This window comes from Astatotilapia calliptera, chromosome 9 (assembly GCF_964374335.1).
Source record: "Astatotilapia calliptera chromosome 9, fAstCal68.1, whole genome shotgun sequence".
NCBI classification, from domain to species: Eukaryota; Metazoa; Chordata; class Actinopteri; order Cichliformes; family Cichlidae; genus Astatotilapia; species Astatotilapia calliptera.
In genome coordinates, this window is record NC_137430.1 from 217,686 (window position 1) to 238,720 (window position 21,035).

Genomic DNA, 21,035 nt, shown 5'->3' on the forward strand with positions numbered 1-21,035 from the left:
TCTTTACAGCATCAGCATAAGATACCTGTTGTACATGTGCAGGAACATGTTGACCTGCCTGTTTGACACCATCAGCATTGGTCTTTGTAGACACACTGTCTTCTGCAGAGCTCTGAGGAAAATCAAACTCAGCCTGTTCACATATTGGTACACTGTGAAACTCATGGAACTTCTTCCAGCGTTGTTTTGCAGCTTGTGACTTTTTCTGCTTCCTTGGCATTTTCACACACCTGTGTTTCTTAGGCTTTAGAAAATATGTTTATAAAATAAGAGTGGCACACACCAGGAGATGTTCTCTTTGTCTTTATATTTCAGTTTTTATTTGTCAGAAACAGTTGTCTTTCGTTTGACAGTTTGTTCTTCAGTCAAGAGAATATTATGCACTCTCTTTATTAGCTTGGCACAACTTAGCAGCAAGCGCAAAGTGAAAAACAGGTAGAGAGAAAATTTAGAAGAGAGAACAGGCAGAGCAGGAGAGACACGGCTGGGAAATCACAATCAAACCGTGAATTAGAGTTTTCTTTGTTTGTTCTCAGGTAGAGGCAATATATGCACTCCTTATTGCTTTAATGGCTTGGCGTTTTTCAGCAGCAAGCCAAGAGTGAAAAACAGGTAGAGAGAAAATTTAGAAGAGAGAACAGGCAGAGCAGGAGAGACACGGCTTGGAAATCAAACCGCAGATTTTTCTTTGTTTGTTCAGTTTGTTCATAGGTTGAGGCAAAATATGCACTCTTTATTGTTTTGTTGGCTTGGCGTTTTTCAGCAGCAAGCCAAGAGTGAAAAACAGGTAGAGAGAAAATTTAGCAGAGAGAACAGACAGAGCAGGAGAGACACGGCTTTGAAATCAAACCGCAAAAGGATTGTTGGTTTGGCAAAATTTCTCACAAACCACAGAGTGAAATACAGATGGAAAGAAGGCAGAGACAACAGGTGGAGCAAGACAGAGGACAGAGGGGTTGGGGGGTTGGGATGTGAGAGAGAAGACTGGAGATCTGGTCCTTGTTCTTCTTCTTCTACACACTGTGAACAAAAAAACAAGAAAAATATAATAATTTTATTAAAATAATATCACATGGTAATTGTATGAACTAATTGTGACTACTGAAAAAGGACAAAACAAATATTCAAGCTAAACTGTTGTCGGCTGCCATGTGCAAAAAGTTGCATAATTGGGCACTTTTTAAAATAATAAATATTTAATTAAATTCAGCAATAATATTTTTAAATACAAATATGATTGAGTGAATCATTAACTAATCACATGTAGTGTGACTACAAAAATATACGAAAAAAAATATTTAGCCCAATTGTTAAGCTGCACTTGTGTGTATTTGTTATAAAATTGTGTTTAAAAGGTCTAGCAAAAACTTTGAACCCATCACTTTACAGTTTATATTATTCAGATTTTTTATTTTTATTTTGGTCTGCTTCTCTTACAGTATGTGCACACCTACCAGGCAAAGCACAGATGTCAGTCAAGTTCCTGAAAGTGTAAGAGGAGAAATAATATGTTAGTTGTCTGTACAGTGTTATCAGACTAACAGAAATACAAAGCCCACACGACATGATACACTGAACTTATAATTAGCAGGTTATAGAATAATACAGCACACTAAAAGACACAGCAGCCATTTTATAATTCAAACTAATTACCTGAAGTATTGCCACTTATGTAAGACTGTTAGACTGTTACTAGCCTTAGCATTCCAGCTAGCATTAGCACTTCAGTTAATGTTAGCATTGCAGCTAGCGTTAGCATTGCAGCTAGCGTTAGCATTGCAGCTAGCGTTAGCATTCTTACTGTTAAAACTGAGCCACAATGGCAATAATAAAGCTCATTTGTTACTTTTGACTCAGTGACTGCCAATAAATATCACAGGGATATCACAGGAATATTCTTTTTGTCAGTTAACAATTGCTAAGGCTAGTGTTAGCACTATAGCTGGCATTAGCATTAGCATTGAAGCTAGCGTTAGCATTTCAGCTAGCGTTAGCATTGCAGCTAGCGTTAGCATTGCAGCTAGCGTTAGCATTCTTACTGTTAAAACTGAGCCACAATAGCAATAATGAAGCTCATTTGTTACTTTTGTCTCAGTGACCGCCAATAAATATCACAGGGATATCACAGGAATATTCTTTTTGTCAGTTAATAATTGCTAAGGCTAGTGTTAGCACTATAGCTGGCGTTAGCATTAGCATTGAAGCTAGCGTTAGCACTGCTGCTAACAGCAAAACATCATAAACCTGTATAAATGATAGCGAAGGTTATTCTTTTTTTTTTTCTTTCTTTATTCTTTGAACTCTGTTGGACTTGATATGTGAGTTTAAATGTCAAACGTATTTTTACCATCATAAAAATAAAACACTGCAGTACTGATTGTATTGTACTTACCACAGCAGAGAGCAAAGCGGAATGACGACAGTTGGTCCAGTGATGGGTTAAAAACAGATGAGGCGTTCAGGTGGTGCTTGGAAATTTGAGCATCAGTTTGAACAGCATTAATGAGCATATACATGTCTGTGTGTTGGTCTGTGTGTGTGACAGACATAGAGAGATAGAGGGAAAAAATACACTATACTAGTGTACAAATTGGTACTTTTTGCCCAAGTATAAGCGAATGAGTGACATACAGAAAAACAGGGCAACTGGCATTAAATGAGCAAATAAAAAGTATTAAATCTTGAACTGTTTTGTGGGTTTTATTTTAAGACTACTTTGAGTGTATTCGTGGGGAGATAAACTATACAGACTATAAACAGAAACATTAAATGAGATTAGATTAGTTAAACGTTAGTTAAAAGGTGGGGAAATTAACTACAGACAGGTAGATGCTGTGAGCTTTAATTATCCAGTCAGAAAAGATTATTTTAAAGTCATCAACTGACTCCAGATCTGAAAAACCTGTGTGCAGAAGACAAGTCCACCAATACACAATCAGCTTGCATTTAGCAGGGCAATCAGAATGCTCTATTCAGTTGGCCTACACTAACTACTGACATACTATTTGTCTGAATTATTAACGGAGCCAAGATGCAGACTGCTTAAGTAGAGAGCGAGCTTTATTAACACGAAGGCAAAACAAACAGGAACGTGGTGTACAAAAAACACCTAAGAGTAACCTAAACTGGAAAAGGCTAAGCAAAAACAAACATGAAACAGAGATGCAGGGAGATGTAGAAAACATAGGGAAGCCACACAGGGCAACGGAGGGCGATACACAGATGAACCAGCCGCAAACACAAGGCTTAAATACACAGAGGGATAACGAGGGAATGAGACACAGAAGGAGGGCACAGCTGGGAGTAATCAGACATGATTGTCTGACATGTAATCTGAACACACTGAGATTGGACACGGACCTTCAACGTAAAACAGGAAACACACCGACAGAACAAAACCCACACAAACTTAACACAGACTAGGGAACACAGAACATAGGAACATGAAATGTGAAAAAGGAGCACAAAATCCCATAATAATAATAAACTTAAATATAAACAAGGAGTCACAGACTCTGGACAATGACACTATTATTCTGTGACCCCTTTCAAATCTGCTTAATGGCATCTGTTGGAAAAACTGCTTCTAAATCCAAAATTGTAATTCCTGTCAAGCCAGCTTTTAAACCATGGAGATCCAGAGGAATTTTTCTACACAACAGCATGTTCTTTATGTTCCCGCTGTCAAAAATGTGGTCACAGGAGTAATTTAAAAGGTGGGGTCTTTTCTGCTGTTGAGACAAACTCCTGACTGAAAACAATGTATTTCTATGGGTCAGTTAGGAGGTTATCTATCTACTTGGATCTACACAGTTCAAAAAGTTTACATCTCAATGTTTTGAAAGACACGGTGTTGGAAAGAGAACAACAATGGCTACGTTTTGAGGGTAAAATGATGGCTGTAAAGCAAACACTGTGGACACAGCAGCAGTTGAAAGAGAAGTGTTTAAGATGAATCTTGGCAGACTGAGAGAGAGCTCGTTAAGCAGGCAGGTGTGAGCCTGGTTGCTATAGTGACTGCACCCAATGGCTCCATACACACGACACAGACATGCGCCTCACTTTTGCTGCTTAAAATGAACAGAAAAGTCAGGCCCAAACAAATCGTTCCCAAAAGAAAAGTACAAGTTGTATTGACAAAATTCTTTCACCGTGAGTGGCAGCAATGTCTAGTCTACCAAATTCTCAGTTTTCATGCCTGTGGAGTTTATTATATGGACGTGGTGACAGTGGAAAGACACCATGCTCTTCTGATTTTCAAACGAACCTTCTGAGCCATTTTAACATTAGAGTCTATGGAAGAGTTGGAGGGAGGAGGCTGTGCATTGGTGACATTTATGAAAGAACCATAACACCTAGTACAATAGTAAACACATTGGATGAAAGAGGACAGCCATGGCTACGTTTTGAGGGTAAAATCATACCTGTAGAGCAAACGCTGCGGACACAGCAGCAGTTTTAAAAAAGATTTTAAGATTAATTTTTTTGCTCCTCTCACTCTAGCAGTTGAGCTGTCTCACTCTAGCCCCAACATTCCGTCCCATACACACCAATTATAAATTTTGAAACGGGTGAAAAAACATCATGAAACTTAAACTGGAACTGAAGAAAAAGTATAATAGATATTGAAAAGATAAATACAAGTTGAATAGTTGAATGTCTTGTCTTCGTTTTAAAGTTTGAATGGTGGCTCTATGTCAATGTATGTGGAAGTAGTAAGAGTTTAAAAATGAGTAAGTTGAATGAGAATTTGAAGGGTCTCCCCATTGAAATACATGGGAAATTTTTGTTGAATAAAGTTGAATAAAATTAAAAATATAAATGTTAAAAATGAGAAAATTAGAAGCAGTCATGTCCAAAATAATAGGAATCTAACGATGTTTGAATGGTTTTTCTAAGTTGAACGGTTTTGAAGGAGTAGGCTTTGAAAAAACGTACGGAAAAATAAAATATAATAATAATAATAATAATAATAATAATAAAGATTCGAATAACAATACTGTGAATGCTTTTCAAGCATTCACACTAATAACTAGAAAGTGCATTTTCTGAAGAAACTGCAGTGTGAATGCTTGAATCTGAATGTATGCATTGAAATGAAATAATTACTGAATTTAAGTTAAAAATTTTGAATGAGATAAAAAAAAAACCCGAATTTAACCTGAAAACAAAAGTGCTGAACTGCTAAAAGCTGAAGGTTACACAGAAGAAGAAGTTGGAAAAAAGCTGAAAATGTTTTAATTGTAAATTAGAAAAACCTAAGAAATGAGAAAAGAACATTTAGAGTCAGAAAACATCTGAAAGAATATTAAAAGGTCATATTCTTTGAATCACTGAATGACTAAAATGTGATCCCTCCACTTGGACCCACATAGTTTAAAAAGTTTACATCTCTGAGCTTTGAAAGACAAGATGTTGGAAAAAGAACAACGATGGCGACGTTTTGAGGGTAAAATGATGGCTGTAACACTGTGGACACAGCAGCAGTTGAAAGAGAAGTGTTTAAGATGAATCTTGGTACAGTGGCAGGCAGAGCTCGTTAAGCAGGCAGGTGTGAGCCTGGTTGCTATAGTGACCGCACCCAATGGCTCCATACACACGGACACAGACATGCACCTCACTTTTGCTGCTTAAAATGAACAGAAAAGTCAGGCCGAAACAAATCGTTCCCAAATGAAAAGTAAAAGTCGTATTGACAAAATTCTTTCACTGTGAGCGACAGCAATGTCTAGTCTACCAAATTCTCAGTTTTCATGTCTGTGGAGTTTATTATATGGACGTGGTGACAGTGGAAAGACACCATGCTCTTCTGATTTTCAAACGAACCTTCTGAGCCATTTTAACATTAGAGTCTATGGAAGAGTTGGAGGGAGGAGGCTGTGCATTGGTGACATTTATGAAAGAACCATAACACCTAGTACAATAGTAAACACATTGGATGAAAGAGGACAGCCATGGCTACGTTTTGAGGGTAAAATCATACCTGTAGAGCAAACGCTGCGGACACAGCAGCAGTTTTAAAAAAGATTTTAAGATTTTTTTTTTTGCTCCTCTCACTCTAGCAGTTGAGCTGCCTCACTCTAGCCCCAACATTCCGTCCCATACACACCCATTATAAACTCTGAAACGGGTGAAAAAACATCATGAAACTTAAACTGGAACTGAAGAAAAAGTATAATAGATATTGAAAAGATAAATACAAGTTGAATAGTTGAATGTCTTGTCTTCGTTTTAAAGTTTGAATGGTGGCTCTATGTCAATGTATGTGGAAGTAGTAAGAGTTTAAAAATGAGTAAGTTGAATGAGGATTTGAAGGGTCTCCCCATTGAAATACATTATAAATTTTTGTTGAATAAAGTTGAATAAAATTAAAAATATAAATGTTAAAAATATGAAAAATGGAAGCAGTGTTGTCCAAAAGAATAGGAATCTAACGGTGTTGGAATGGTTTTTCTAAGTTGAACGGTTTTGAAGGAGTAGGATTACAAAAAACGTACGGAATACAGAATAAAATATAATAATAATAATAATAATAATAATAACTAGAAAGTGCATTTTCTGAAGAAACTGCAGTGTGAATGCTTGAATCTGAATGTATGCACTGAAATGAATTAATTGCTGAATTTTGAGTTAAAAATATTGAATGAGATAAAAAAAAAAAAAAAAAACCCGAATTTAACCTGAAAACAAAGGTGCTGAACTGCTAAAAGCTGAAGGTTACACAGAAGAAGAAGTTGGAAAAAAACTGAAAATGTTTTAAATGTAAATTAGAAAACCCTAAGAAATGAGAAAAGAACATTTAGAGTCAGAAAACATCTGAATGAATATTAAAAGGTCATATTCTTTGAATCACTGAATGACTCAAATGTGATCCCTCCACTTTGATCCACACAGTTTAAAAAGTTTAAATGCCTGAGCTTTGAAAGATACGGTGTTGGAAAGAGAACAATAATGGCGACAATTTGAGGGTAAAATGATGGCTGTAACACTGTGGACACAGCAGCAGTTGAAAGAGAAGTGCTTAAGATGAATCTTGGTACAGTGGCAGGCAGAGCTCGTTAAGCAGGCAGGTGTGAGCCTGGTTGCTATAGTGACCGCACCCAATGGCTCCATACACACGTACACAGACATGCGCCTCACTTTTGCTGCTTAAAATGAACAGAAAAGTCAGGCCGAAACAAATCGCTCCCAAATGAAAAGTAAAAGTCGTATTGACAAAATTCTTTCACCGTGAGCGACAGCAATGTCTAGTCTACCTAATTCTCAGTTTTCATGCCTGTGGAGCTTATTATATGGACGTGGTGACAGTGTAAAAACACCATGCTCTTCTGATTTTCAAACGAACCTTCTGAGCCATTTTAACATTAGAGTCTATGGAAGAGTTGGAGGGAGGAGGCTGTGCATTGGTGACATTTATGAAAGAACCATAACACCTAGTACAATAGTAAACACATTGGATGAAAGAGGACAGCGATGGCTACGTTTTGAGGGTAAAATCATACCTGTAGAGCAAACGCTGCGGACACAGCAGCAGTTTTAAAAAAGATTTTAAGATTAATTTTTTTGCTCCTCTCACTCTAGCAGTTGAGCTGCCTCACTCTAGCCCCAACATTCCGTCCCATACACACCCATTATAAACTCTGAAACGGGTGAAAAAACATCATGAAACTTAAACTGGAACTGAAGAAAAAGTATAATAGATATTGAAAAGATAAATACAAGTTGAATAGTTGAATGTCTTGTCTTCGTTTTAAAGTTTGAATGGTGGCTCTATGTCAATGTATGTGGAAGTAGTAAGAGTTTAAAAATGAGTAAGTTGAATGAGGATTTGAAGGGTCTCCCCATTGAAATACATTATAAATTTTTGTTGAATAAAGTTGAATAAAATTAAAAATATAAATGTTAAAAATATGAAAAATAGAAGCAGTGTTGTCCAAAATAATAGGAATCTAACGGTGTTTGAATGGTTTTTCTAAGTTGAACGGTTTTGAAGTTATAGGATTACAAAAAACGTACGGAATACAGAATAAAATATAATAATAATAATAATAATAACTAGAAAGTGCATTTTCTGAAGAAACTGCAGTGTGAATGCTTGAATCTGAATGTATGCACTGAAATGAATTAATTGCTGAATTTTGAGTTAAAAATATTGAATGAGATAAAAAAAAACAAAAAACAAAAAAAACGAATTTAACCTGAAAACAAAGGTGCTGAACTGCTAAAAGCTGAAGGTTACACAGAAGAAGGAGTTGGAAAAAAACTGAAAATGTTTTAAATGTAAATTAGAAAACCCTAAGAAATGAGAAAAGAACATTTAGAGTCAGAAAACATCTGAATGAATATTAAAAGGTCATATTCTTTGAATCACTGAATGACTCAAATGTGATCCCTCCACTTTGATCCACACAGTTTAAAAAGTTTAAATGTTTGAGCTTTGAAAGACACGGTGTTGGAAAGAGAACAATAATGGCGACAATTTGAGGGTAAAATGATGGCTGTAACACTGTGGACACAGCAGCAGTTGAAAGAGAAGTGCTTAAGATGAATCTTGGCACAGTGGCAGGCAGAGCTCGTTAAGCAGGCAGGTGTGAGCCTGGTTGCTATAGTGACTGCACCCAATGGCTCCATACACACGTACACAGACATGCGCCTCACTTTTGCTGCTTAAAATGAACAGAAAAGTCAGGCCGAAACAAATCGCTCCCAAATGAAAAGTATAGGTCGTATTGACAAAATTCTTTCACCGTGAGCGGCAGCAATGTCCACTCTACCTAATTCTCAGTTTTCATGCCTGTGGAGTTTATTATATGGACGTGGTGACAGTGTAAAAACACCATGCTCTTCTGATTTTCAAACCAACCTTCTGAGCCGTTTTAACATTAGAGTCTATGGAAGAGTTGGAGGGAGGAGGCTGTGCATTGGTGACATTTATGAAAGAACCGTAACACCTAGGACAATAGTAAACACATTGGATGAAAGAGGACAGCCATGGCTACGTTTTGAGGGTAAAATCATACCTGTAGAGCAAACGCTGCGGACACAGCAGCAGTTTTAAAAAAAGATTTTAAGATTAATTTTTTTGCTCCTCTCACTCTAGCAGTTGAGCTGTCTCACTCTAGCCCCAACATTCCGTCCCATACACACCCATTATAAACTCTGAAACGGGTGAAAAAACATCATGAAACTTAAACTGGAACTGAAGAAAAAGTATAATAGATATTGAAAAGATAAATACAAGTTGAATAGTTGAATGTCTTGTCTTCGTTTTAAAGTTTGAATGGTGGCTCTATGTCAATGTATGTGGAGGTAGATACAGTTTAAAGAGGAGGAATTTGAATGAGAATTTGAAGGGTCTCTCCATTGAAATACATTATAAATTTTTGTTGAAAAAAGTTGAATAAAATAAAAAATATAAATGTTAAAAATGAGAAAAATAGAAGCAGTGTTGTCCAAAAGAATAGGAATCTAACGGTGTTTGAATGGTTTTTCTAAGTTGAACGGTTTTGAAGGAGATAGATTACAAAAAACGTACGGAATACAGAATAATAATAAATAAAAAAATAGAATAAAGATTAGAAGAACAATACTGTGAATGCTTTTCAAGCATTCACACTAATAATAAAGATTAGAATAACAATACTGTGAATGCTTTTCAAGCATTCACACTAATAAAGATTAGAATAACAATACTGTGAATGCTTTTCAAGCATTCACACTAATAAAGATTAGAATAACAATACTGTGAATGCTTTTCAAGCATTCACACTAATAATAATAATAAAGATTACAACAACAATACTGTGAATGCTTTTCAAGCATTCACACTAATAAAGATTACAACAACAATACTGTGAATGCTTTTCAAGCATTCACACTAATAATAATAATATCAATAACATTGAGGCACATTACACAAATTTCAAAAACAAATCATGTCTTACAATATTTACAACAACTAAAAGCTCTGTAAATCGGCTTTTAAGTGTTCATTGAAGTTTTGAATAATTCTCAAATTTTTAAGGCAACTTATTCCACTTAAAAGTTGCTCTAAATGTAACAGTTTTACAAAACGTTACTTTTAACTCGAGCATTTACTAAATTGCAGCTTATTGAAAACTGTGTACAGGGCTCTAGACTAACTTTTTGCCATGGTTGCACTGGTGCGCCTAAAAATAAAATTTAGGCGCACCAGCACAAAATTTAGGCGTACAAGCACAAAAGTTAGGCGTACCCAAATCTTTTAACTGCATTACTTAACACCGCAGTTTTACATGTTCACGTTTTTTTGATTTGTAAATGATTAACTAACAACCTTTCAACACAAAGCTCTTTATTTGTAGCAAAGTGCTACAAGAAAGATTACTTAAAAATGCTTGTGCTTAAAGTGCTTCATGAGCTGAAATTTAAATATTAAACAAATTTAAAACATCTCAAGATATATTAAATTTTAAAAAAAAAACTAAATTAAAAAGTTCCTCAAAGTGTCAAAGGCTTCACACTGAACATTTCAATATCCGAACAACTTGACATCTTATGGATTGTCCTCCATTGCAGTCACATGCCCCTCAGATGGCCAGCTCCTGTAATTTGGCCTTCTTGATCTTTCGCCTTGGGTGAACCAGCTTGCCACGCTCTCTCTAGCATCAAAATCTTCCAGACTTGGCCCCTCCACACTGATTCTTATCAGGTCATCCACTGTCTCTGAATGAAGGGATGCTCTTGTGTCTGATTTAATTCTCTTCTGTGCAGAGAACCCTCTTTCACATACCGCAGCTGAGACAGGTAGGACTAGCATAATGTGTACAAGATGCAGGATGTTCTGAGAGAAAAATACATTCAAGAGATTTGTTGAACAAATTTGTGTTAGATAGCAAAACTCACACAATCTTAGGAAAGAACATCAACCAAAACTGACCTTGTACTCTGAGCAGTACGGCTCTCTGGTCAACATGAGCTCCCAAAGGCTGAGGGTCTGGGTTGAGGGGCTGAGTCTTGTCTTTGAACATCCTGGCAATTAACAGCTTCAAACTTACAAACTCTTCTTTTGCAAGCTCTGCGTTTACACCATTTCTGAAAATGATGTGGTTTACACAGCTAATCAGTGTTCACATAAACAACATATCAACGACCAGCACACATGATATCGTAGCAATCCACCAGCTACCTTCTCAGGACTGTGGAGAAGTGATCCAAGAGAAAAGCAAGGTCATCAGCACCATGATCCACTAAATCCTCTTTGTTCTCTGGCCAGCTATCATGATTGAAAATGTTGAAGCATTTGACAGCTTTGGTTGTGGCTGATTCAGAAGCACTATCCTCTGTTGTAAGAACAAATACATTTTAATAAATGAAAATAAAAATATAACAATGCTGTTAACAATAATAAAAATATTTCTTATCTACATGTATTTAATACACTTGCCTAGGAGACTGCTGAATCTTGCTTTCAGATTTTTCACAGTGGATTTGATTGTTGCATCCATTACTTTTTTAAGTTTAGTTGCAAGAACACCATCTTCAGCCAGAGTTGATGCATCTCCTTTGAGTGTTATCGTCTGTGCATTGCATAAACGATAAATAGAGATTGTGATATTGATATTAGAAATATGTGTGCAAATATAAATAAAAAATAATAATAAAATAATAAATAGTGTTCTGTTTAAATATGAGACACAGCTATACGTAGGCCTACCTGGAATTTGTAGACTGCCATTTCACCCTCTTTATCCTGCTGCCTCCTCTGCAGCCTCATATCATTCAGGAACTCTGACAGTCTTCCATGAGGCTTGGGTCTTGCAACCATTATCTCTGTGGTCACCAGCATTTGTTCCAGGCTGCAAACGACCTGTTTGGGTATAACAGTGCTGTATTTTTTTAAAAAGTTGAAGATGACCACAAACACAGTTCATATTTACACATCCCACTTTATCTCACTTACCTGTGGTAAGATGACATCATTCCTTTGAAGTAGGAGGCTAAACTTACTAACGCCACTGAACACATCTGTAATAAAATGGCAAAAGGCCACAAAAGTGGCATCTTCCATTGATTTCCTAACCTGTATGATACAACAATAAAAATTAGTCACCTAGAACATTGATGAACTACATTCTTAAAAAATATAAAGTCAATAACAATTGCGTAATTCGCTAAAATAAAAAGAATATTCAGAAATAATGCACTGACCTTCGTAGCTCGGCCTGCAATGTCTGCATTAGAAGAGGAACCTGCCAAATAGTCCATGTGGCGGTACACAGTAGTGAACTGCCCTGGTTTCAGAAAGGTCTCCAGGGCCCTTGAAACATGTGGGAGCCACCTTGTTCCCTTCACCCCACTGGGCACCAGCACATTTACTCCCAAGTCAGCCCCAATGACCCTAAGCTCTCTCATTGATTTTGGGCTGAAATGATACGTTTTCCAAATTAAATGGAGAAGGTCATACAACTGCCTGATCATTGGAATGTCCCTCTGAACTGACAACATTGCCAATTCCAATCTTAAACGATAGTAAACTTTTAAATGTAGATATATCTGCTCTATAAAAGAAATTAACCCACACAGTGACTTTAGAGTGTCAGTCATTTCTTGTCTTCTAGTCTTACCTGTGAGGCATACAGTGGAAGGGCACAATGTGGTCACCTGCCTCCTGCTGCAGAAGGGCTATGACACCCCCTTTGCTGCCCAAATTAACAGCAGCTCCATCAGCCCCCATAGCAATGATTTTATCCAACCAGTTACTGCACTGGTCCCCAAGAGCAGCAAATGCTTTCTTTGAGGCAGCATAAATTCCTAAACAAATTTAAAAAAAATACCATTTACTTATCAGATCAAGAGTTTACAATGCAGTCTTTTTCAGTTTGAGTTTCTATATTCATGTATTATTGCTATGTTTAATTTTCAATGATAAGAATATGCTAGATATGGTTAATTCAGTAACACGACGTAATATTATTAATCATATACATAGGCTACGTGACATGACATGGCTTACCTTGGGCATGGGCATGCTCGACCTCAATGTGTCCAATCAGTATATTCGCTGGTCTTCCTTTTTGCAAGATACGAGCGTACACAATGACACATTCTTTTGTGGCGATGTCTGTGTCTCCATTGATTAGGAAGGCCATGTATGTACTGTTCGCAATTTCCACTGACGTCTCATTTTTCAGTGTGTCAGCGATGACGCCTATAAACTGGGCGCACGCAACATCGTTGCTGTATGTGGGGTTTATGTCCAAGCCATTTTTCTTGTGAAGAGTTATTTCTGACTTGAACTTAGTAAACGGAACTTCTTCTTTTGCAATATTGTAGGCGATGTTAAACTTAATGATCATCTCGGCCTCCTCCGATGACCTGTTTACTCCTGCCTGCCGCTGAAAGGCAGTGGGGAGCGGGGACATTTTGGCAGAGCATTTATCGCGGCATATAATGTGTCTTCTCGATGCTGTATGCTTTTTCAGCGTTTCAATTCGAAACGTATTAGCACCAGTGACAAATGCAGTGTTGCCGGCCATGGTCTTTCCACACTCGCGACAATAAATGCAGTGCATCATATTGTCAGCTTGGCTGTATCTTAGCCAGGGAAACTGGTCAAGCCACTCGATTCGAAATTTATACATTTTCTCACTTTTACTTTCAGTGGACTCCGGCTGGGAGTCGATCGTATGTGGCTCATTTTCTGATGCCGTCTCCGGACCAGTGTTTGACAAAAACAGAGAGGTTGATGGCTCCGTGTCAGAGCGCTGGCTCAGAATTTTGGACTGATCAGGCCTTAACTTAACGAAAAAGTTATCAATTGTTCTTTTCATATTTTCTCAATACCAACTTCATACACTTCTGACCTGGGCTACTCACCCTTCTCTATCTGCCCGCACTTTCAAACGTAAACACAAGTAGGTCTGCAGGAATATCTGGACCACGGCCAATCACAGAGGTCCCCACCTCTGAGTATCTCTGATTGGTTTAGAACACGACATGGGCATAATGTGTGTCTGTTGCTGAACACACGGAGACTTTCAGGGTTGCTGAAACTTTTTTTTCCGAGAAAATACTTGGTTGCACCGGTGCAACCAAGTATTTTCTTACTTGGTCACACCGGTGCAACCAAGTATTTTTTATTAGTCGCACCATGGAGAAATTTGGTCGCATTTGCGACCAAATTGGTCGCACTCTAGAGCCCTGGTGTAATATGATGATGTATTTCATCTGGATACTGCAGCTGAGCAGAATAAATGTGGTGTGTTTAACAGAATTGCTTTCTTTAGAACTACAAGTAAGCCATAGAATATTTTAGCCTGTACAGGAAGCCAAGAAAGGTTATTATGCATTTTATCAATATTAGTATAGTATGAACATCTTCACACTAATCTGGACGCCTTATTCTGGACTAACTGAAGTCTGTTAAGATCTGTCTTATTAGCTGCTGACCAAATGATTGAACAATACTCCAGATGAGACATTACTCATTAGGACTGAGCAGCTCCCTCTGCAGCTGGATCCTTAGCTTCCTGTCTGACAGGCGCCAGGTGGTCAGACTGGGCAGCATCACCTCATCCCCCATCACACTGAACACTGGTGCTCCACAGGGGTGTGTACTGAGCCCTCTCCTGTACTCACTCTACACCTACGACTGCACAGCCACTAACAGCTCCAACATCATTGTGAAGTTTGCGGACGACACTACAGTGGTGGGTCTTATCACCAACAGTGATGAGACGGCTTACAGGGAGGAGGTCAGCGCCCTGACTCACTGGTGTCAAGACAACCATCTCACCCTCAACGTCGCAAAGACAAAGGAGTTGATAGTGGACTTCCGGAGGTGCAGAGAAGTACACACCCCCATCACCATCAACGGCGCTGCTGTGGAGAGAGTGAGCAGCTTCCGGTTCCTTGGAGTACATCTGGCTGAGGATCTTACGTGGTCAGTACACATAAACAAAACAGTGAAGAAGGCGCAGCAGCGCCTCTTCTTTCTCAGGAGACTGAAAAGATTCGGCATGAGCCCCCGCATCCTCAGGACCTTCTATCACTGTGCCATTGAGAGCATCCTCACTGGATGCATCACCACCTGGTATGGCAACAGCACCGCCTACAACTGCAAAGCTCTCCAGCGAGTAGTGCGGTGCTCTGAACGGATAATTGGAGGTGAGCTTCCCTCCCTCCAAGACATCTACAGGAAGCGGTGCCTGAGGAAAGCGGAGAGGATCATCAAGGACTCCAGTCACCCCAGCCATAAACTGTTCAGACTGCTTCCATCAGGAAGGAGGTTCTGCAGCATCCGGTCCCGTACCAGCAGACTGAGAGACAGCTTCTTCCACCAGGCCATCAGACTGCTGAACACGTCATAGATACCTCAGCTTCACTACTGGAACTTCAACATTATGCACTCCATACTGTACAGTAATGCCACTTGTTTTGCACATATTCAACTCTGTATATTTTATATATTTTATTATTATTTTTTTTTTTACTATTTAATTTGTAAAAATGTGTATACACACACACACACACACACACACACACACACACGTAGGAAAATATTTAGTATACACATCCAGAAATGCATACACTATTATATATTGTACATATATTTATTAGTTTCAGGTTGGCCATTCTTGTATTTTGCTCGTTTGTGTTGTTGTGTTTGCACATCTCTGTTGCTTGTGGGGCTCGCACACAAGAATTTCACTCGCATGTGCTGTGCCAGTGTGCCTGCACATGTGATGTGACAATAAAAGTGATTTGATTTGATTTTGATTTGATTTACTAGTGCATTAATGACATCTTTCATAATGAATGAATGATGAATGAATGCTTTATTGGCCATATGCAGGTTGCCCCACAGAGGAATAGGACCCCCCCCCCCCCGACTTACACACACAACAACAAGACAACACAAGGGAATACAGTCGGAGATCGGCAGCGTTGGGAGAATAACACTGAAAAAATTACGCAACATTGGGAAAAGTACAAGAGGAAAAAAAGAGACCTCTTCACACGCTGGGCAACCTATGGGAGGACAGTATGAGAACAGGAAACAAAAAAAAACTCCTCTGCACAGAGAGCACATTAATGTCCACATCACAACATCAGAGCACATGACAAGCCACAGGGGATGGATAGGGGGGTGGGGGGTGATTCGAAGGAACACAGCAGTCGTCCTGCACCATGCTACCATTTCAGCGCGGCACGCAGACCCGCTGCCTTCCCCCGCAGGAACAAGCATCGAAGGCGTTTGGAAGGGAGGGGATGAGTGCGTGCTTATCAGTGTAAGTGTATGTGTGTGCGTGTCCATAGTTCAGCTGAGACAGTGTCCTTTGCTCTATCAGGCTAAGTAAACAGTCCTCCAGCCGATCCAGGTGTCCTTCATGGGATGGGAAGAATAGTCATCACACAGTCGTTATCAGGGAGTTGTTTTGGTGGGCTCCAGCCTTGGGCCTGCAGCTGGCGCCGTGGTGTCCGAATGTAGAATATTGTTGATTTCTCCTTTATGCGAGTAGCGAATTTAGCACTCTGACACTGGGGCCTCGATTTCCCGTTGGAGCGCTGCGAGCCTCCCCATGATGGTATCAAGCTTCTGTTCCGTGGTGTTGTCATTCTTTTGGTTCTGAGACCCCACAGCTGCAGTGAGCCGTTCTGCGATGTTATCCAACTTTCGCTCAAGGGTGTTATTGTGAGCAGGCCCCTCTCTGATGTATCCCATCATACGCTCAATGGTGTTAGTTTGAGTCTTCACGGCAGCTGTAAGCGTCTCCAAGGTGTTAACCATGCTGCGTTCGGTGTGGGAGGCCGCGCCTCGTCCCATCGCTTCAATTCCAGCGGTCAGCTTAGGGGGGGTTTGAACAGCTGGTTCCGCTCTCTTATTTCTCCGATAAGTCAGGGCCAAGCCAGCTCCGATCAGCAAGAACCCTGTTATCATGGTTCCGAATAGGTAAATATTAGGGGTGGGTTTTTATAATCGATTCATCGATTAAAATCGATTCTGGCTTGGATAACGTAAAATCGATTCATTAAAATCCTGAATCGATTTTTTAATATAAATTTATTTTGTCCGAAATGCCAGAATCTCTGGTGACATCTCACAAAATTTCAAGAACCACCAAACAGTAAATGAGAGCAGGTACAGGGATTCTTCACATAGACTTAAACACACAGCGCGACCCGCGGATCAGAATCAGTTAGATGTCGCCTTTCTCACAGTCGGGGCTGAAAGCCGACAGCTCGCTGATCCGGGTCCGCGCTTTGTGTTCACGCCCTTTATGCGCTGATTCTAAAGCTGTTAGTTTGATCTCTCTCCAAACAATATTGACCGAACCAGCAGCTAAAGAAGATCCAAACGCTTCACATAAACATCGTCATGAATTCACTCTTTTACTGTTTTGCTTCCATTGCGATGCGCAGCTCTCTCTCTCTCTCTCCCTCTCTCCCTCCCCCTCTCTCCCTCCCACCCTCTCTCTCTCGAACAGTTTCGCTTTCTTCATTATTCGCTTGCTTGTTATGCACAAGTCTACTGTTGTTTACAGGCTGTCGGCCGCTGTTTTTTTCCCTTTTACATTCTTCCGAAAAGAAAACCTCATTTCTGCTGTTCAATACTGAACAAATTTAAACTTTTTAATATTATTCAAAATGCAAAATGCTTAGCCGTGTGTCTAATAAAACCGCTGTAACGTCAGAGGTAATGTTGATTAATTAATGGTTTTCTTTCGTTTTTGATGTACTGCAGAATATTTTTATAAAATCCCAGGCCAGGAAAATCACCTACATGTTTTTCTGTGTTTTATCTTCAGCTACTTTGACACAAAGGCATCTGCTGTGATGCTCACACCTTGGATAAAGTCTTGCGAGTGTCAGCTTCCTTTTTATAGATACAAAAATATGTAAATGTTCTGATCTGAATTATACTTCTGACTGTCAAAATTTCCCAGATTTAAATCGAATCGAATCGAATTAAATCGAATCGTGGATCGAATCGATTTGGGACCTTGTGAATCGGAATTGAATCGATTCTAGAAATCAGTGACGATACCCAGCCCTAGTAAATATCCTCAGCGTCCTCGATAGACAGTCCCGCCAGGCACAAGATCCTCCAGGTCTGCCGCCCATCCATCGTGTATCCGGCAGGGAAAGTCCCTCCAGGGCACTCGGGCTCTCCCGAGCCCAGACTTCTCGTTGAGAAGAGGGTGTCAATAGCGTTCAGAGACCAGTTGATCAAATCCATAATTCTCTGTTAGGTTTTAGAGAACGACAGTGAGAGACTGTTCCAGGGAAAAGTAGTGCACGCGAGACAAGACAGGACACAAGAGGCTAAGCAGGGAAGATAAGGGGAAGGAGGAGAGGAGAAGAGTGCGACCGCCTTCACCGAGAGCCAAGTAAGAAGTGATACACAAAGAGCATTTCATAGCCATAGCTATGCCTTGTCGGCAGAGTTATGTGACATTAGTGATGTTTGTACTTTCAGCGTTAACTTGGTTTTAAAGCCTTTAAAATATACGCCGTTCAATAGTCGACCTTAATCTTACAGAGAATGTGATGATTTTGTAGATAATTAAAGTCAGTCATATATCCACAAACACAACAAGCTGAAAGTCAGTGATGCTGCTCGGTTTGCAGTCCTGAACATCACGGCACAAGCAGGATTCACTGCACTGTTAATGTTAGCTGTGTTATATTGCTGCCTCTGTTCGGTGGTGTCGAGCCAAACGGACTTTAACGTGTGTTTGAACGAGCTGACGGTTCACTCGTTAAGCTGAAAGAAAGATGCTTTAATCACAGCAGTCACACATGTGTCCACTGCACCATCTGGAACTCTTCTTGTTTACACTCGTAATAACACAAACACTAAATCCTGCTTCTCTGTGCTGTTGTGTAGCAGTGTGTACACCTGAGACTGTCACCTGTCTGTCTGTCCTGCACTCTCTCTCTGTTTCTTTCTCTCTGATTGTGGAATAAAAGTATGAACATGTGTTTATAAGTTACACTTGTGTTTGAATCCTGCAGCTTATCACACATTTGATTTCCATGTGTGACGACTGCAAGTGTCCAGAGTGAGGACAGACTGAGGGACCCACTGCTGCACATCATCTGTGAGGCTTTGCACCCCTGATGATCCACCAGGACAAACTCAGCAGTGTGTGAGGAAGAGGAGGAGGAAGAGCCAGCAGCAGCTGACAGATGGAGAGAATAGACAGACTGTTCCCTGTTTGTGAAGGACTGCTAGGAAAGTTTAACATAACTGTCTGTGCTGAATCAGTCTTATTAGGTAATGTTCAAATAATGTGATCATCCCAGTGTTTCCAGTGTGGGAGAAAGTACTCAGGGCCTTCAAGTTACACACTATGAAAGGCAGCAACAAGTTTAATGTTCAGAAACCTAAAGTCTGTATCTGCAGCAGAATGGAGCTAAAATAAATGTTGGTTTCAGTTCTATGAAGCTTTGAGTATTTTGGATCAGTAGCTGCTGTGTTTGTTGCATCATATTGCTGTAACTGTTTATATGCTTTATATGATGTTGAGATGTTAAATGATTTGGTGCAAATGAAAAAAGTAGGAGTTTAATGAGTTTAGAATAAACCTGCAAGGATACTTGTCTCTGTGATGCTGAATACTTTATTACACTTGTGAGTTGCAGTTGGTTGCAAATGTGAAGTTTGATTTAACAGATTTGTCTTCTAGGATACAGGCTCTGGGTGGAGCTGGGAGTTAAACAAGCTAAACATTTAATTGCTGACTAATGTTTTTACACAGGGTTACAGCTTGGAGTGAAGCTGCTCCAAGTGGGAAACCCTGGGTCAGATATAAACCAAGTTTAGGTGGAGTTTGTTTTCATTGTGCTGACGTTTTACAGTCAGTTACAATAACTCGTACTGCGTGCTAGCTAGCATGACGGAGTTTATATACAGCTGGGTGGGTGCTATGATGTTACTGATAGTGAACTTTATTTTATTCATAAGGTTAGTTAGTAGAGTTGTAAACCGTCCCATACAAACGGAGTTGCCACATTCAGAGAAAATATTACGCGTTTCATATTGAGATGAGAAGGAGCACAGTTTGTCCCGGACTTCAGCTAGAATAGAAAAAGACAAAGCTGGATTTATTCTGTCGTTACGCTGCACAGCTGCCTCTTCTTCTCTCATTCAATCATGAAACTGATCAATGATCAGCTGATCGGCTTTTCTCTCTTGTTTGTTTATCGCCCACTTTGCGCCAGAAAGAGGAAACCAGCGGATGTCGCGCTAAACAACAGCAGCACGTTTAAGCTTGATCAGCTGTTGTTAGAATTTATTTAATATTAGTTTCTAGTATCAGCTGATGTTTGCTGGAGCCACAGCTGTAAACCTGCTGGTCATGATGTCGGTTTGGATATGTGGTGAGAGGGAAACATGAAGATGAAACCAGGAGATGTCCTTACTGAGTCATCAGAGCTGAACAGGTGATGGAGAAACAGGTTTACCTTTTAGGTGACATGAATGAGTTGAAGTTATGAACTGTTTCTGAGAGACAAATAACACCAGGATCCTTTTTTAGGTAGCTGACAGCTGGTAACTGTGCAGGGGCGGGTCTAGCAAAGTTTTGCCAGGGGCCAGGAAGGGCATTAACAAGGAGAGGGGGGCACAAAGAAATACTTTTCTTTCTTATTCTCATTTTAAATGTCTCGCTTTTATTAAATAATTATCTGAATCTTACAACCAAAGTTTTTATCAGATGTAAAATGTATAGAAATCACACATATACCAACAAGACTGTACATCACTGTCACAACAGCGTTTGTTTTCATTCAAAGGCTTTATGGCTTTAATACCTGGTGGGCCGGTCTTTAGTCAAAATGCCCGGGCTGATTTTTTTTGTCCCAGTCCAGCCCTGGGCACGACACGCAGTGAGTTAATCTGAGAAGGGGCATTAAAAAATGAATGGCTGGGCCAGCGGTGCACATCGCAAATTAGCTCGCATAGACACACTAGTTGTGCCGCTTCTTAATGATGGTATCTTAGCTAACAACCCCAACTACCAGATGGAACTTGTAATTGGCTAAAACTA

The 21,035-nt window shown here is 39.5% G+C and overlaps 2 long non-coding RNA genes across 2 annotated transcripts; both read right to left on the bottom strand.

Annotated features, from left to right (window-relative positions):
- Positions 1-297: 297 nt before the first annotated feature.
- Positions 298-1,563, bottom strand: LOC145430870 (uncharacterized). Its single transcript, XR_013911184.1, has 2 exons — positions 1,455-1,563; positions 298-1,020 (listed from the first exon to the last, which is right to left on the bottom strand). It is a non-coding gene; the product is annotated as an uncharacterized LOC145430870 (long non-coding RNA).
- Positions 1,564-9,902: 8,339 nt separating this feature from the next.
- On the bottom strand, positions 9,903-13,215 carry LOC145430871 (uncharacterized). Its single transcript, XR_013911185.1, has 3 exons — positions 12,190-13,215; positions 11,942-12,061; positions 9,903-11,848 (listed from the first exon to the last, which is right to left on the bottom strand). It is a non-coding gene; the product is annotated as an uncharacterized LOC145430871 (long non-coding RNA).
- Between the last annotated feature and the right edge of the window lie 7,820 nt (positions 13,216-21,035).